Below are 14,297 nucleotides of genomic sequence, written 5' to 3' on the forward strand. Positions count from 1 at the left end.
AAATAGCTTACTATAATATAGAACTTTACAGTGACTTGTGTTCAAATTCACAATAATCTTATTAGAAAGAGATTTCAAAGTGATTATTCTCGTTTTATTTCAGAGAAGAATTGAATATCAGATGTATCTACTGGCTTGCCAGAACTGCACAAAAAATAAGTGGTAGATATGGAAAGCATCCAAATCTATTTCTCCATAATTCAGAGTCCAAATGGTCTGGGCTTAGTTTTTATCTCCAGTATTTATTAATTATGTGAACATGGACAATGATTATTCTCTTTTAAGTCTCAGATTCCTCATCTATAAAATGATGATTATAGTTCCTGTAGTGTCTAATTAGGATTATTGTAACACTCAACTGACATAGATGAAATGTTTGGTAAACTTTGAAGTGTTGTTTTAAAATCCTTTGTTTATTCTTAAAAATTTATCTCATAGTTTAGACAGAAAAAATCCTTTGATAAAAGATACTTCTATTTTATGTTTAATGATTAGTGGTCTATAGCACAAATGGTCAACATGATTGGTTCTGGTATTTGAATAAAAGTGCTGGGATATAAGCTCATGTATTATAAGCTCACATGAAAGCATGCTTAGGGAGCAGAACCAAGATGGCAGATTGGAGGCAGCAACCCAACCATACTTTCCCAATATTCTTTTGCAAACAACTTTAAAATAACATCTTAAATCAAATTTTGGAGTAACAGAGCCATTAAAAGTTCAAAATAAGACATTTTTCAGCATGAAACAATTTAATAGGTCATCAGGAAAGATATGTAACATCACAGTAGTGTCCATTCTAGAGTATAAGAAGTAACAGCATGAAAGGGTGGGAAAGACTTGAAGATTGTTGTAATAGCAGTGACAACAGCAACTTCAGGATTTTCTGAAAGTCCTCATATTGTAAAAAGGTCAGAACAATTACAGAAGTTTTGCTAGTCCTAGGTACTGCTGGAATTGATGGGCAACTAGCATATTGCTCATATGCAATTCTGAGTTGAGGTGCAGTTTCAGGGCAGAGAATATCATATTTGAAGATAACATACTTTTTTTTAACATGAAAGCTGCCAAATCTTGTGTAATCCCAACTTTAAGTCAAAATATTTGAATTTCTTTCTTTCTGGCTGTTTGCGATATTTTCTCTCTGAATTGGGAATCCTGGGATTTGACTATAATATTACTAAGAGTATTAATTTTGTGATCTCTTTCAAGATGTAATCCTTTCCATTTCTATTTTATTCTCTAGATCTTAGATTTTAGGGCATTTCTTCCCTTATAATTTCTTGAAATGTGAAGTATGGGATATGTTTTAATTTTTTTTAATGTTTCAGCTAGTCCAATAATTCTTAAATTGTCTCTCCTTTAACAATTTTCCAGGTGTGTTTTTTCCCAATGAGATATTTCACATTTTTTTCCTATTTTTCATTCTTTTCATTTGGTTTGATTATTGATTTCTCATAGTTATTATTTTCCACTTACTGACTTCTAATTTTTAAGAAATTATTTTCTTCCATTAGCTTTTATACCACTTTCTCCATTTGGTCAATTCTACTTTTTTTTCCAATGAATTTTTGTCTTTTTTACATTATGTCAATAGTTTAAATGACTATTTCTTCAGTATGTTTATGCCTCTTTTGCCAAGCTGTTAATTCTCATTTCTCTTTTGAAAAATTTCCTCTAGCACTCTTATCTTTTTCTTTAACACTTCTAGGAATTCTTGTGAGAACTGGGCTGAATCAACATTTTTTTTTGAGACTGGTTTTAGCCGTTTTCACAATGTTTTCCTCCTGTAAATTTGTCTTAATCTTCCCTGCTACCATAGTAGCTTTTTATTGTTTAATTATTATTTCTTTTGCTTGTTCATTTTTCCTGATTATTTCTTGACTTTATGTAAAAGTTGGTTTCTGCTCATTTGGAGGTGAGAAGGCACTGTCCCAAGCTGGAAGTTTTATTGTGCTACTGTTTTCCAAGCAATTTCTAGAGCTCTGCAAATTTTTGGTGCTTCCAAGAGGAACTGATGATCCAAGGAGAGGTATAGTCATCACTAACCTGGCCTGTGATTTTTATTTACCCAGAAGGGTTCCTGCTACTTTATAATCACAAGACCTAGCACTTCTCTCACTGCATGAACAAGTCTCCTGCTCTCCTGCAGGAGCAAGTGCTAATGTTCCTCTCTGTTGTGATCTAGTTCAGATGGATCTGAATTGGTCCCTGTTCGGGCGCCAAAATGTGGTGAGCTTTTTCTTCTCAAACACAGCCAGGTGATAAAAGTTCAGATCTTTTATTATCTCCAATATAGCCCGGTTAGCTTAGAGACCTATCTCTCTGCTTGGTTCCAAGAGCTCCCTCCGAATGTCGCCAAATCCAAAGGTTTTTTCCTTCAGCCTCTGCCTCTGCTTTCTTCAGCCTCCACCCAGCACAGAGATGGAATGAATCTCTTGTCTCCTTCACTTGGGGCTCGGCTAGCTGACTGTGTTTCTGTCTCTCTCCCTCCCCCTTGTTCTACCCATGAAGGGTTAATTGCGGGGGGAGGGTCATGAGATGTGGAATCACCTAATTCCTCCTTCTGTGAAGTATCATACTCAGAATTGTAATTAACTCCATTCTCATCTGATTTGTCCTCCTTTTCACCTAGTAAAGTTGGCACTTCCTCCTGTACTTTCCTTTTCATCATTCTATCACTTAAATAACTTCTTATAGCCAATTGTATTACATTATATGTATTAATTATTGAGTTAGGCCCATTTTTATCATAGAATTGACAAAGATCCTCTCCAACCAATTTCCATTCATTTAGATCTAATTCCTTATCAAGAGAGAAACAAGGACATATGTCCTTTACAGTTTGTAAAAGTTCAGTGATTTGCTGTAAACTTATAATTAAACCTTGGCTTTCCATAACTTTGACAATGCTCTCTAAACATTTTCTTTGAACAGAAACAGGCTGTTTTCTAAATATCTGTCCCATCTTAGCTGAAATTCTACTTTAACTCTTCTAACAAAAATTTTTTTTGTTGTTGTTGCACTCACCCTAATTTCTGGGTTGAAGAGTCTTTTCCACTGGATCAGGATCAGAGGTTTTTCCACTTGAATCAGGATCGGAGCTTTTCCACTGAAATCCACTGAGGGGTCTGTTTGCCCCACGTTCAGGGCGCCAAAATGTTGTGATCTAGTTCAGATGGATCTGAATCGGTCCCTATTCGGGCGCCACAATGTGGTGAGCTTTTTCTTCTCAAAACATAGCCAGGTGATAAAAGTTCAGATCTTTTATTATCTCCAATATAGCCCGGTTAGCTTAGAGGCCTATCTCTCTGCTTGGTTCCAAGAGCTCGTGCTGCTTTGTCCTTTGCTTCTGCCTCTGCTTTCTTCAGCCTCCAAAGCCAGCACCACTCTTCATGTCATTCTGGTGAAATCTCGACTTGTAGCTTCTTCACTCTGAAGAACTTCCTCGACTGGCCCATTGAAGCTCTATTTATGCTCAAGAGAGGGATTGTGGGTTTTCTCCCATGGTGCTCTCTGGCCCAAAGAGCTTCAAGGGAGGTGTGAACTCATTGAACTCCAATGAGTAAAGGTGTGAACACAAGCCTTGTATTAATTAGTTCTACTTAGTACCTTGTTTCAGGTTCTGCCCAAAACATCTTCTTGTAAGATTAGATCAACTCTAATTAGTTAGCAGTTAGTAAGGATTCTAACACCTCTCTATTTTAGAAATTCAACGATTGCCCCTGTTCCCTTATGATCATTAAATATAAGCATTCACCTCTATTTTGGAACTATGATCCAGAATCATACTCTTGCCAATAAAAGCCAACTATACCCAATCCAGAAAAAAAAATCTTTTATGATATCTTTCTGATCAATTGTCTGATCCTCTTATTGTTTCCATCTGAGAGCTTCTAAAAATGATGCTCTTGATACTTCCATGGCAGTTGCAGCCATCTCTAAGACCCTCTGCTGTTGCTGCTGCTTCATGAGCTCCAGGCTGGCTTTTACTCCCATGTTATAGACATCTCATGCTTACTTTCTAAGTTATCTTAAGCTGAAAAAATATTTTATACTGATTTTTTCATTGTGCTCTATTTTAAAATTTTATTTGAGATGTGATTTTAAAGTTATAGGAAAGGGAATATTGATTGTTGCCTCTAATCTACCACCTAGCCTCCCCACAATAACTTACTCTAACATAGCTATATTACCAGTCACTGTATTAATGATACTCATGCTTTTATTTTGCATTTAATCCAAATCACATTTCCAATGGAGTAAACTTTTTAAGATCACTCAGATGGTTAGCAAATTTTCACATACTATTGTTTGTTTGTTTGGGGGGGGGAGTTGTTGGTTTTCTCTGTGCTATGATTTATCTACTTCTTAAATCTTCTTACAGACATTTTAAATTTTCATGGATTTCTTTAACATGATCTTTCATTTGTTGTTATCCCTTGATTTTTTTTTTTTTTTTACTTTTTAATCTTTGGTTTCAATTGGCCAAAGAAAAAACTTATAAGCTTGTATCTGAACAGTTAAACACAGGTTATGATGCAATATACAGGAAAAGGGAGATTGAGCTATTTATAAGTGATAGTGACACTGATTTTGAAAGAAATTTACAAAAAAAGTATAGTTGACATGCCTGGGAATAATAGCAAAATAATATTAAAGTGGATTTTTAAAACAGGCATCATCACCAGCATCAGCATCATCATTATCATCATCATTCCTACTTCACAAATGAAAAACTGAATTTTAGAAAGATTAAATAATTTTCCGATTTCACATCTAATGTTCTGTCTACTACACCAATATGCTGCATGTGACCGTGGAATCAGAAAAATGAATAAACTCAGCTTCAGACATTTATTAGTTTTGTGATTCTGGGCAAGTTACTTATGCTTTGACTGCCTCTGTTTCTTCATCTGAAAAACAGGAATAGCATCTATTCCCAACATTATTTGGAGGATAAAATGAAGTAATATTTATAAAGCATTTTTCAAACCTTAAAATACTATTTAATCCTATACTAATTCATCTATACTGTACACTTTTTGCCTTTTCCCCTTTCACATGGTGATTAAAATCACATTATTGTCTCCACATTTGTTGCTAGTATAAGGATAAATTGACTGAACATTTGATCTGAAATAAAAGTAACTTAACCATGTTGTTTCAACATATTTCTGTTTTATTCCTCTCTCCTTTTTTTTTTTTTTTTATAACAAATACATTACTGTTCTATTACTCTACATTTTTAACTCTGCCCTCTCTTTATCTTAGTTGTTAGAGGTTGGGAGATCATGGTGTGAACATTTCAAATTCTCTTCCAGGTCACAAAAATCTCAACCCCATGTGGCTGATTTGGCATCTTGTGAAGCATTATCCAAGGTCAAAAGTAAAACCTGTGACCCATGAGCCACTGGAAAAAAAAAGTCATTAACTGCTATTGGCCCAATGTTCCAACTCTTGGGCTATATAACACATTTATAGATCATCTGGACAAAGGGCTCCCAGTTGCTACTAAAAAGAAAAGAAAAGAAAAGAAAAGAAAAAAAAAGGCAATAATGTGAAGGTAAGGGATGCCTTGAGGAATAAAGGAGATATATACACTTAAAATGATCTATCAAATTCTCTGATTATAACAGTTCATGTGAGGCATATCTCACAAGCTATTAAATTTCAAGTGAATATTTACCACAGAATAGTAGGCACTTAATGGATTTTTTGTTTGTTTGTTTCTAGTACTATTCTTCATATCATGTATATGCAAACAGTTGTAAATAAGTGTTTTCCTTATGACTCAAAACAAACTTTTCCTTCAGAGTAACTACAGACATTACAGGTGTATGTTGATGATTTTTTTTTTTTTTGCCTAAAACCTTGAACCTAAAGAATAGAATTATGTGTCTCATTGAAAGAAAAAAATGAAGCAACCAAATAATATATAAGCATTCTGTACCTCTGATGAAATATTTATATACACTCATGATTGTTGCATTTCTTCAAAAAAGCTAGTCCTTCCAAAGGTACAGAGTTTATAACCATCAGTGACTTCCTATCCCATGAAATTTTAAATTTATTTTTTCTTGTTTTTAATAACTCCAACATGAAGAAATCTAATTATTATTCAATGGTTCATCATTTAGAAATCTGTCTTTTGCATGAAAGAAAATATAATCTGTGAATTGACTGTTGTTTGTCCATCCATTGACTCTTAATGAGCACATCTTTTTTTCCAGTTTTGAATGTCTCTGATGACATCTACAATTTTCATTCTTTATTAGCAATATGCTTTTAGCAATTATACCCACGATGTTCCTCTTCATTTTATTTTTGTCCCATTCTTCATAGACTGCAGTATTCCACAACCAACAATCATATAACATTGCTGGAAAAATATTAATATTAAAAAGATTGGAATTTACTTTATAGAAAAGTTTGTAACTTCTATTGGAGTCTTGCCAACATTCCAAGTTTTTATGCTAGCAGTAGGACTTCATCTACAAAGAGAATACTTAAATTCACAATCCATAGAGTATTTTTCTTAGATTTGGATTTTTCCTTGGGCATATTCTGGGCATATTCACCTTTGAAAAACCTATCTCTTTCTGGTTATAATTTTTAATGGTATCAGTGATCAAAGTATTATTGCATGAAGTCATTTTTTTGTTGCATCTTTCAAAGAATTGATTAGAGAAATGCATACTAAAACAACCTTGAGATAACATTTTACATTTACCAGATTGATTAAAATGAGAAAAGGGTTAAGTAAAAAATGTTGAAGGAGATATGGCAAAAATTGAGACACTAATTAATTGTTGACAGAATCACAAAATGACCAAATCATTTTGAAAAACAATCTGATATTATGCCAGAGTTATTAAAATACCTCTACCCACTTATATCACTATTTGCTCTATGTCCAAATACGATTATTAAAAATGAAAAATGAGTTATATGTTCTATAACGTTTATAGCTGTTCTCTTTGTGCTGGAAAAGAAGTAGAAGTTTCAGGAATGTTCATCACTTGGGGAATGGATGAACAAGTTGTAGTATATAATGGTAATAGAATACTACTCTGCCAAAAGAAATATCTATATATGTATATATAAATATACACACACACTTATTTAGGACTAATGGTAGCCAACTCTAGGGTGGGGAGGGAAGGAGGAGGGAAAATAAAATTATAGGATAATTTGGTTGTAGGTTAGAAATGAATATCTAGCTGTCATGATATATTTGTGATTTCATGTATAATCATCTTTTTATTAAGCTACATTATGAAATGCTTATTTTATTTATTAATTAAAATAAAATTTAAAAACCTTATGTGATTTTAACATATGCATGAATATTATAGTGCAGGTTAGGGAGGGAGCCTGCAATAAGGCATGTCACTCTACTAACAACTAGAGTCAGGTAAATGTCATAGTGGATAGAATACTGTACTTGAAGTCAAGAAGACCTTCATGGCTTGATAGTTCTTTAAAAAGAAGATGGTTCTATTATCAAATCCCCATCTAATGCTTATACAAACAGGAGATTATATATGCACATGTTGTCTCATAATAGAATGTAAATTTAAAGGGAACTTTGTGTCTGTATTCCAGGCATTCAGCACAATGCCGAATATATAGCAGATACATAGGAATGCTTATTAGTTGGTTAGTTGATTATTATTGTTGTTGAACTTAAGCATAAATATAATGACATTATTATTAGTGGGTAGAAAACAATTTTTTGAACATTATTATATTTTTATAGTACCAGGAAAAGTGGTATGTGAGTTTGTGGTTATAGTTGTTTCCTTAATTAAATTTAAAATATAAGAAGAAAAGATAGGTTTCCCCAAAAAAACAAAAATATATTAGGATAAATTCTGATGGATGTGGCTCTTTTCAACATCAATGTGAGTCAGCCTGGTTTCAATAGTCTTGTGATGAAGAGAGCCATTTACATCCAGAGAGAAAACTGTGGGGACTGAGTGTGAATCACAACATAGTATTTTCACTTTTTTGGTTGTTACTTGTTTGCATTGTTTTCTTTATATTTTTTTCATTTTTGATTCATTTTTTTCTTTTCTATATTAAAATTTTGTGGAAATATGTATAGAAAAATTGCATATGTTTAACATATATTGAATTACTTTCTGTCTAAGGGAGCAGGTGGGAGAAAAGGAGGGAAAATAATTTGGTACACAAGGTTTTACCAAAGTGAATGTTGAAAATTGTGCATATGTTTGAAAATGAAAAGCTTTAATAAAAAAGAAAGATACAGGCATATGACATATAAAATAAATCTAGATTACATACAAAAAACTATATCACATCATCCCTTTATATTCAAATAATTTATTGAGAGGTGAAAAGAATTTAAACTTTAATTCTGTGTATTTTAAAATTTGTTACAAAAAGGATTTTATTTATTAGGAAGGAATCAAGCATTTATTAAACACCTATTATATTCCAGGTACTATCTCAGTTGACACAATCATGGGAAACTAGTATAATATAGTAGTCATTTTTCATCGAGGAAACTGAAGCAGAAAGAATTTAAGTGACTTATCCATATTCTTATAGGAAATAAAAATCTGAGGTCAAATTTGAACTCAGCTATTTATACATTGCACTACCTAGTTGACTCTGCATTTACTAAAAAGACAACTTTCGCAGGGAAAGAATTAGAATGGCATTCTATTTTTTAAAAAGATACATAATGGCTAAATCTTGGAACATAGACAATTTAATTTAATCTTTAATCTTAATTTTCTATAGAAATTAAAATTGAATTTGATTTCATATGAAGTCATTTGTGTATGTTGATCCCATAGGAAGCAAAAAAAGTAAAACACTAATGTGTACATTTAGGAAAAAACATCTCATTTTTCCTCCAATTCAAAGTTTCCAGAATGGAGGAGATAGAAAGCAAAAGAAAATATTTATCACATGCTAAATGGTTAAGCCTTAAAGAACTTCATGATAATCAAAACATTGACATATTCCTACTTATATGCTAATTCTTCCATGCTGAGTATTATATTGTGGTACATGAACATGCCATTTCTGATTATAGAGAAAGATAGGACATGGCATAGTGTTTTTGTCATACTACCCAGGGTTCGTGAAAATCAGTATAATTCTGGTTGAGTACAATGGTAATGTAACCCTTAATATTTCTCATTTTTAAAATTTGTGGTTCTGAGTTTCAATAACAATGATTTCCAGCTGATACCCATTGCATACAATGGCAACCTTGGTCAAGAGAAACTCCCTTCTGGCCCATCTGGAAAAACGGCTGTTTATGAGCCATTGTGGTCTCAATAGAGGTATCAGCCATGTGTGTCACAGAAGGAACAGACAGTGTAGCAAGCTACCAGATGGGAAATTATCTTGACTAGAAGTCAATTCCTTTCAAAGAATTCAGGTTAGAGCATAAAGTAAAAATGTTCACAGAGGGCTTTCTTTTACTGCCTACAAGGAACACCTCTATCTATGATTGTTATATTTTTCCCATGGTGTATTTTATGCATACTTTACTACTTGACAGACCTTTTGCAGCTCATTCAATGTGCTTGCTATTACCCCCTACTGAGACACCTATTATTTAAGGTTATTACTAGAGATACCAGTAAGAATAACATATTATTCTCACATGTGTGATAGAACAAATCAGATATATTCACAGTTTGAGGGACATACTTTACAGAAGTTGATGGAGTGATTCATATTTCTTCCCTGAAGTGTGATATCTACAGTTATAGAAAAGAACATGGCTCACTTGTGGTTGAGTAGGGCAGGCCTTATGATAAGGAGACACAGATGAGTGATCTGCCCTCATGCAAAAACTTACACCTTTTAAAACAATGATGTTGAGTTGTTCATCTTTTTCAGAAAACATTTTTTTTATTTCAATTGTTGGTTTTAAGGAATGGACACAATACACACACACACACACACACACACACACACATATATATATATATATATATATATATATAAAATTAGAGCTAAAGGGTAGCTAGATAGCACAGTAGTCAAAATACTAAGACTGGAATAAGGAGGAACTAAGTTCAAATGAAATCTCAGACATTTACTAGCTGTGTGACTCTGTGAAAGTGATTTAACCCTATTTGCTTTAGTTTTCTGATCTGCTTAAAAAAAAAAAAAGAGCTGGAAAAGGAAATGGCAAAAGACTCCAGTAGTTTTGCCAAGAAAAGCTCAAATGAGGTCATAAAGAGTCAAATATAATGAATTAGCTAAACAAAGAACTATATATTGAGAGGTTAACATTACATTGAGATCTGCATTATTGAAGGAAATCTCTGAAAATATGAAATCACATATCTATTGACAGACTGAAGTATTTGTGTATATGCTTGGTGAATCCAGTCAAACAAGACTTAGAAATAATTACCACTTAGTCAAAATAAAGATCTTTTTGACTCAGGAAAATGTTAAAACAATGCCTATAGGAAAGATACTGAATATAAGAATTTAAAGAAAAAAACTAAAATAATGGTAGATGAAATTAGAGAAGGCAAGAAGCAAACCAGCCTGGAAGAAGCAAAAGAACACATCCTTTGTCAATTCCAGCTGAAATAACTGTAAAACAGAAAAGTAAGGAAGGAGAAGAGTCAAAAGAAGAGTTGGAGGAGAATGGATGGAAAGTAAAGTACAAGAAAAAGGTAGGGCAGATATGTTTTTAATGGTCCATAGGTAAGCAAAAATTTTTATTAAATATTTCCTAGGGCTCAAGGAATTAAAAGTCATAACAGGGAGCACAAGTTCATACGTGACTTATTCTCTTGGATCCAGGGAAGGAGAAGAAAAAGGCAAGAATTACAAGAAGAAAGAAGAAGAAAAATGAAGTGGAGGAAGAGGAAGGTAGAAGAAGAAGAAGGAGGAAGAGGAGGAGGAGGAGGAGGAGGAAGAAGAGGAGGAGGAGGAGGACAAGAAGAAGGGAGGAGAAGGGAAAAAAAGGGAAAAGAAGGAAGGAGAAGGAAAGAGAAGGGAGAAGAAGGGAGGAGAAGGAGGAAGAGGAAGAGAAAAAAGAGAAGAAGGAAGAAGAGGAAGAAGAAAGAGAAAAAAATAAAGAAAGAACCATAAAGGAGCATAGAGATAGGGCATTTAGACATCTTTATTGAATCAATCACCCGATCTCACTGAAAACAACTAGGACAATTTTTTAGTCCTGACACATTTAATCAGTCAATCAATCAATCAGTCAATATTTATTATTAAATACTATATGACAGTTACTATAAGAAAGCTAAGAAATATACAAAAAAAGCACTTCCTCTTAAAAAGCTCAAAATCTATTAGGGGAAACATTGTGCACACAAAAATCAAGAGTAGATCTAGATCCATATTCACATAGATATAGATATATCTATACACATGCATATGTAATCAGTTTTACATCTCTCCATCCATAATTAAATAAATAAATGAGAAAAGATATTAGACTTAAAGGGGCTTGGGAAAGATTTTAATAACAAAGTTAGATTTTAGATGGGACTTGAAAGAAACTGAGGAAGCCAGATGAAACTTCATATTCCCTATTCTTTTATTGAATTAATAATTTAAAAATACATTTAAAGTAACTTCATTAATTAGGTGAGAACACCTGTATTGATTCAACCGACCAATTCTGAAAAGCTCTTGAAAGCTACTGGATAGAATAGAGTGACACAGAACATATATTGGTATTGGCAGGGGGGATACTTGGCTATCCCATGTGGGCCTTCTACAAAATAGCAAACCCATTTAAAAATTTAAACCTTTTTGTGGCTAGCAAGAACAAAAGGAATACCAGACAAGCCACTGAAAGGAAATTTCTTGGAGGAAAGAAAGAAAAGTCTCATCTCTCCTTCTGGCATAACTCCACTATATTCCCCAAACCACAAGAAAATCTTGCAACCTTTGGATGGTCCGTGTTGCTTAGTATATCCTGGGACATCAATCATTGATTATGGTGTACAACACAAATTAAGTACATGAGTACAAGAAGCCCAGCAGAAAAGTGACCAAAAATAAAATAAATAAATAAACAAACAAACAAACAAACAAAAAAAACCCATAGTTCTTATGTAGAAACTATATCACGTCTTTTCTGATAAAGTTAGCTACTAAACTAATAGATCATGGTGTTGCTATATATAATTTATCGAGTTATTAACAAAGCATTTAGATCAACTTCTTATACTATTCTTGTAAGGAAAATGAAGAAATGTCTACTATACAATACATTAAGTACATTAAGTGAATTTGGAATGATCTGAAGGACCAGATCCATAGTTTTCACTGAATTGAATGAAAGCAGAAGTTGCATATTATCAGATAAATATATGGCATAAAGCTGGTAGTTATAACTAATAATCATATCGGTTAAGAGTGTCAGGTTTTAAAAAGATCTATAGGTCCCTTGAATCACTTAAAAAGAGAATCAAAATGAGATGGTATTTAATAGAATAAATATAAAGTCATATTGAGATAAATATATTCAATATCTTTAATATAAGGCAAAGGAGAAAAAGTTAGATAGAAGTTTGTTTATGAGAAATAGAGGACAGCCATTTCAATGAAGCAACTGCAGGACTAGACAGACAAAAAATTAAGGTGATTTTTTTGTGTGTATGCATTATTAAGACAGGAATAGCTTTCACAAACAGAAAGATTTTTTCCTTTACCTGTACTTTACCTCTGTTAGAATATTTATGAATATTGATTTTAGTTTAAGAATAATCATTATAATCTAGAAAGCAGCTAGAATGATGAAAGACCTTGATATGATTGCATATGAGGATGGGTGGGTGTAAAGTCCAGGATAGCTCCCTAGAGGCCTCAGGAATAGCTGGAATCAGGATAAATAAAAGTCCTTGGTCTTTAGGAGAAGAAGTGAAGGAGAAAGACAAAACTGCCACGAGGCTCCTGGATTCTTGAGTCTACAGTCACCACCTCTCTCCTCCTCCTCCTTTGGGCCAAGTGAAATCCTCTGGCCTCTCTCACCCCATCCCCTAATCCTTACCTACAATTCTCTTAACCCCAAACATTGAGCCAGCATTAATTGTGACAAGAGCAATTCCAAACATACACTAATAGAGTCATTGTCTGATAGATAATTAGCCTTAAGTGCTCTGTTGCCTGATCAAGTGTATCTATTCAAAGTTTCAGCCTTTTACAGGTGGGTATGGGATTTTTTTCTTTTGGTCAATATGGAAAAAAATAAAATAAAAGTAAGTTCAGAATCAGCGGGAATGATAAGGTTGACAATGTAAAAGAGGAATTAGAAAATTTCTTCCCATTATTGAGAATGGGAAAAAGTTACAAAGATGCCAATTTAGGTTTGATTTGAGAGGATGGGGTGGAAATTAAACTCTTTATTGATTATTGATATTGAAATGTGGAATGGGTTACCTTGATTTCTAGTGGATTTTCCCAATCTGTTGTTCTTGTTTAGTAGTTTTTATTGTGTTCAACTTTTTGTAATATTATTGGAGGTTTTCTTGAGAAAGAAATGATTATTAATAGCCAATAATATGGGGTTCAGACTTCTACCTTTCTACAATTCTGGTTTTAAAAATTCTGTCTCTTTAAGGATATTGCTGAAAATGAAATTGAACTAGTACCTCAGTCTGCTGATACAACTATTGTGTTCTTCTCAGGCTTAGATGAAGCATACATTCTTTGAAAACCATAGTCCAAGATGTTTCTAGAGAGAGTCTGTCCAAAGATAGTATGATGTCACACTTAACTCCTCATTTTACTATATGCCATAATAGATTGTCACCCCCCAGGAACACTTATACTTTGAAAGGCATATAAATGATGAGCTCACAACCATGATTGTCTTTGATCCAATAGAGAAGGTCAAATGACCATTCTTTGTATTTATAACATGCTGACCTTATTAATAAAATGATTAGATTACCCAACACATGACAAAGAAAACTGGAGAGGTTTACCATTTTCTTGTCCAGGATAATGCAGCTAGTGTCTGAGGTCTAATTTGAAATCATGAAGATGAATCAGGACCCAAACTCTATCCACTGAACCACCTGACTGCTAATAAATTAATAACTTCTCAAATAAAATGTTGAAGGGATTGTTTTCACAATACATGATATGATAGAAAAATGCTAAAGAACCTTCCAATTCTGAAATTCAGTAATTCTAATTATAGAGTGCGAAATGAGAAAATGTGAAGGAGCATTTAAGCTAAAAAGAATGTAAATATAGGAGAAAGGAGGCCTGTAGAAAGAGAGACACAAAGGATTTTGATACAATTAAGTTGTAGGTTT

The sequence above is a fragment of the Antechinus flavipes genome, chromosome 4 (genome assembly GCF_016432865.1).
Source record: "Antechinus flavipes isolate AdamAnt ecotype Samford, QLD, Australia chromosome 4, AdamAnt_v2, whole genome shotgun sequence".
In the NCBI taxonomy this organism is placed as follows: Eukaryota; Metazoa; Chordata; class Mammalia; order Dasyuromorphia; family Dasyuridae; genus Antechinus; species Antechinus flavipes.